Below are 5,317 nucleotides of genomic sequence, written 5' to 3'. Positions count from 1 at the left end.
ACCAGGTTAAAAATAACTACATATAAAGTTTTGGAATATAAAAAATTAAGTATTTAAATGAATGCATTCTGGTTTCTTTTTTTGCTAATTCAAGTAAATGGTGAACTGACTGCATACATGAACTGTTAACTTCTTCTGAGTGGAAAGCAGATGTCCAGCCTTCCCTGTGAAAGAGGGAAGTAAGAAGCAGTGAAGAAAAGGAAGGACTGCAGGTGTTGTACCAAGAAGTAAGAGTATGTCAAAGTCTCCAAGAGGCAACACTGGGGAGTGTTAAGAAAATAATGACAAAAATTGCCAGCAGACATAGTACTTCCTAACAAACAACTGCAGTCTAGCTGTACCTTTGGTACTTCACACTGCAGCCTGAGGTTTCCGTGCTTGGTCCCTCACACACCAAGGGTCCATCACAAGGTACCTGGAAGGATCTAGAAGAAGCCTTAAGCACTTAGAAGATCTTGTAAGGCATGAAAGGCATCAAGGGGCTGGATTTCTACTACAGCTGCAGTACCTCCCCTTGCAGTGTTCTGGCCAGCATTGCTCTTAAACACAAAACCTCTTTTCATGAAGATGATACCAACGGTGGTACAAACCTCATGGCAGTTCTGTTTGCTGCATTTTAGATTCATGCCCCTTGTCAGCAGTCTTCAACATGAACACCAAATCTGTAAACAGCACCTAGTTCTTTCAGTGAAAAAGTAACCTACAATGTCTCTCTGGAATTACATCTTCTATACATATTGTCAAGATGTACCTTGAGCCAAACTTTGCTTTGCATGTTATCTGTATAGATCAGAATCTGTCTTGCACAGACATGTGAAGTGGTGAAATGGTAGGCATGAAATATTTAGCATGAGATTACATACAAGCAATGCAGAGGACAGCCCCCAGGTAGCAGACTCTTTATTCTAGAATTCACAAGAAATAATTAAAATCAGTCATGTATCACAGAAAGCCAGATGTGACAGCTGTTCTTTTTTATGTTGTGATCTCTGATCAGAGTTCATTTTATAGAAAGTGATTTATAGTAATTAATATTATTTTGATGCTATTTTAAACTTTGATCAAACCCTTCAAATCCATCCCCTTCCAATTAAATAAAAATTAGGGTAACATAGTGCCTTTTTGGCTGTGCAAAAGGAAATTTATCTTTACAGCCATACCATAAGGTTTTAAAGAAAATAGCAGCTAAAGCAGTTCAAAGCAGCCATGGCCTGAATTTTCCAGCACAGATGCCTAGAGAGAGGCACTTAAGATGCATATTTAGGTATTAAGAAAATGTTACAGCCAACTGACGTAAAAAATGTAGTTAGTAAATAAACTGCACCATCTGTACACTACAACCATTGCTGTGGTATCTCATCAGGAAGGAATTTATAAGATCTTCTTTTAATTTAAAGTTACTACATCTAAAATAGAACTATTTTTGTAAAGTACTTCACTTTACCATTCAGTATGCTAGTTTTTGCCCATTCTACTTCTGCCTCAGCATCCTCCACTGCTTTTTCCCATTTATATGTTCCTAGTGTAGATGGAATGCCTAAAACCTAGTGACACTGTACTCAAAAGGCAGAAGTTCAGATTATTCCTTGTCTACAAATCAGTCTTTTAACCCCCTTCCTGCCTCACTTTCTAGCACAGCCTATTCCTACACTTTTTTTTGTTATTTGATTCTTTGATATTTTCAATTTTCATCAGTAGTAGAATGGTGCAAAAGCAACACTGTCTTCCATCTTTACTTTCAGGCTTATTAAACTGCAAGGGAGCAGAGCAGCTTGCCCCTGTTTAACTTCTCTGTTAACAGATATGTCTTTTCCCTTCCCACATCATGATGGTTAACCTTGGTATGTCAGGTCAAAACCATAGAGAATAATGAACAGAATGGAGGCTTTTTCCCCCCATTTGCTTTTTTTTTTTTCTTTTATATTTTTAATTTATTTTGCCTAATAACAGAATAAGAATGTAGTTAAAATAAAGTTGCAATGTGCAAGACAGAAAGAAATACCTGAAGAGAATTGTAAGTACTGTAACTCTGTCAAACTCCTTCATGTGGGATGCCACTGAGTCCACTTCTGAAGTATTTAAATAAGGTTGAGAAGTTCTCTTAAAATAAGCAGAATACTTGTGGAAGAGTACAACAAACCAGTAGGATTCAGAACCAAGATCTTGGGAAGAAACAAGAAGTTATATTGATATCTCAATATCAGTGCAGGAAAGACCAAGCATGAGAATTCTGGAAACTATACAATAGAGGTCAGGAGGAAGCAATTTGATTAATAATGCCAAGTCACAGTGGAGCATCTCACACTCCTTTAAATACATCTAGTACAAGACACAGAAGAAGGAAGACACAGGTCTAAATGAACTAATAATTTTTCCTATGTAATTTCTGGCACTGCCAAGTAAGCTATGGCACAAGTACCATAAGAGGTCTAATTTTAAAAAATACAGAACATTTCTCCCAGAAACCTTCTTCCTGCTCCTCTTTTTTGTATTGTCATGAAGCAACACATACAATTTCTATTTTCTAACAATACCATTCTATCAGCTCAAAAACTAAACCAAACATACAGTTACAATGTATTCTTGTTAAAAATACTAGCTTTATAAAAAGAACAACAGTAGAAAGAGTTACAGTAGGTCTTATACATGCACTAACTCAAAGAGGTTCATCTATCATTCAGAAAGCTGTGGGAAAACAAAGCATCCTAACTTTTCATCTCAGGAGTAAAGATTGAGATAATTTAACTGTTAAAAGACAGACTCACAATACTGATAGTCATTTTACCAGTGCAAAATAAAAATATTTTAAGAGATACCTGACTAAAGAGAGATGAGATATACATCTTACACATAAAGATGATGCATTATAGCATATATAGCTTAAAAGCAGGTTGGAGATTTTTGCTTTGGTTTTGTTCCTTTATTTTAAATCCTTTTTTTTTCATTTTGATGCACATTACTGGCAAGGCTAACTTTCAGTGCAGAAGGACATGGAAAAAAATCTACCTATCACAAAGGCAACAGTAAAATTTTTTTACTCCATCCAGCCTGTGTGGCTTGGAGTACTGAACAGAGGACATCAGCTAGAGAAAACACTGGCCAGTGAGCTAGCACAGAAGAGAGAAACAATTTGCTGTTCCATCATGTACTTACCTAATTTTTGATCAGGAATTTCAACCATCTTCTTGCCTGATTGCTACAGCTTCAGCTTCTACAGTGGAAGATGTGATTATGAGGGCTGTAACTCCTTGCAGCCTTACAGGTTGCAAACATTTTGTTTTGACTGAAGAATACACATACACATAAACACACATGCTCTTTGTACCCAGTTATGCAGATGTGTGTTATCTCTGGGACATCGAGGTCATCATTGCTCAAGCTTTCATCATGTCCCTGCTGCTAACAATAGGTTTCTCTTTCAGCAAGTGGGAGGATGGCCAGCAGAGGAAGTCCTCTATAAAACTGTGACCAGGAAGCAGTCCTCTATAAAACTCTAACCATTTAAGACCAAATAAACCATACCCTATATTGTCCCACACCAGTGTTTTTCTAAGTACTCATTTCCTTCTCACTGCTACTTCAAAATACATTTGTGTCCACCAGGCCTTGAGAACCGAGTACCTCTTTCAGTCCAGCAAGCACAGGAGGTGCCAGCTGGAGAAGACCCAATGCATTTCCCTTAGCCTGAGTGACCCCTGAGGAAATGTCTTCAGTCCCCCTGCCTCCCTCAACCACTACAGTTTCCTGCAGGCCTGCAGGAAAAGGTGGCTTCTGGGTACTTCCACCACAAGATGAGTCTTCAGGAGGGCTTCATCCAAATGTCCCAATTGTTGGAATGACCATGCCACAATCCACGCCAAGAACAAAGTGAGGGAAGGCCTGGAGAGGTGAACATAAATTCCCCACTGGTTTCAGGATCCAGAAAGCAAAGGGGCAAATATCAGATAAACATGAAAACAACAGTGAGAAGGGTATTTGAGGGATCTGAAGAAAAAAAAAGTTGTTGCTAATGATGAGAAAAAGGTCAGGCATGTGACACTGCCAATGAAAGCAGTGTATATAACATAAGAGCCAAATGCAGTCTAAAACCAACATAAGAGCACAAAGGATGAACAAAAAATCCAGCAGCTAAAATAGCTGTGTGCTAATAACACAGGCAGACTGCCATAATGGAAGAGGAACTCAAAGCACTAGTGCTATTACAGGAAAATTCACAAACAGGGTGGAACAGAATTATTAGTGAAACAGGTGTCAAAAGGCTCGTGCTTTTCAAAGAAAATACAGATTTTATATGGTAGGACACTGTTATGCAATAAAGAAAGAACAGACTTCGGAAATAGAATAGAAAAGAAAATGTTTGGCAATGCTGTGGACAGATGGTCAAAGAAGATTTCTAAGAAAGAGACTCTGGGTCTGCTCTTGACTTCTTACACCAGATATAGATCTGGATAGAGCTCTGCATCATTAAAGAAATGGGAATTACGTCAACAAGGGAGACTAACTTCACAGTGCAGATTGGAGAACAAATGCTATTAACCATGGTAAGACCAGTTATTCCTGGATGTGACAGCTGACAAGTTTCTTTATCCATGTTGCTGAATGATCAAGAATAGATTCTATTCCGCTCTTTATGTTAAATAATGAGGACGACTTTGGAACAGGGGACCATGAAGTGATTCAGTTTAGATTAAGTGGGAAGGATAACAGCAAGCCTAATTTCGTTTAAGATCTATTATTTTGAAAGAGCAAGTTCTGATGAACTAAATGCTTCCTGTGGAACTCTGGAAAACAGACCAGACTGAGGAACTCTATACCTCAGCCCGGGGAAAGCTGCAGTTTCTGCAAGTCACTGCACCAAGACCTAGATCAAACCTGTATGTGGAGAAAAGCAGGGAAGATACACTCTTTGAAAATAAAACCACAAAACCCTAAAAAAAAAGCTAGACAACTGAACCAACATGGAAACTGACTTTACAACAGAAAGCAGAGAGCTTGGCTTGCTCAGTTAAGCAAAACAAAGGCAGAGAGGAAGTAAGACTATCAATATGAGGTAAGCATGGGATGCAGGGGCAAAATGCAAGGTAAAAGGACTATTAAGTTGAAAGATAATTTGAGTAAAGCAACACTGGCTGAAGACAAGACTGGCAATCAGAACACTTCTAGTAAACTCTTCTAACAGGAGGTGAAACAAAGCAAAAAGTCTGCACGTGAAGTTTCAGAAGTATTTACAGCGTGTTGCTGCCCACAACGTGACCCAGGGGAAGGGACCCTTTGGAAGCTGCCTTCCAAACTGCTTCTCTAGGGCAGGCAGGTAAGC

At 38.7% G+C, this 5,317-nt stretch overlaps 1 protein-coding gene across 3 annotated transcripts in view; it reads right to left on the bottom strand.

The window, feature by feature from the left end:
• The window catches only part of FOXN3 (forkhead box N3), a 168,553-nt gene that overhangs the window by 29,762 nt on the left and 133,474 nt on the right, over positions 1 to 5,317 (bottom strand). The window lies entirely within an intron of this gene.

The sequence above is a fragment of the Geospiza fortis genome, unplaced genomic scaffold (genome assembly GCF_000277835.1).
Source record: "Geospiza fortis unplaced genomic scaffold, GeoFor_1.0 scaffold54, whole genome shotgun sequence".
In the NCBI taxonomy this organism is placed as follows: Eukaryota; Metazoa; Chordata; class Aves; order Passeriformes; family Thraupidae; genus Geospiza; species Geospiza fortis.
This window is presented reverse-complemented; position numbering and strand designations above follow the sequence as displayed.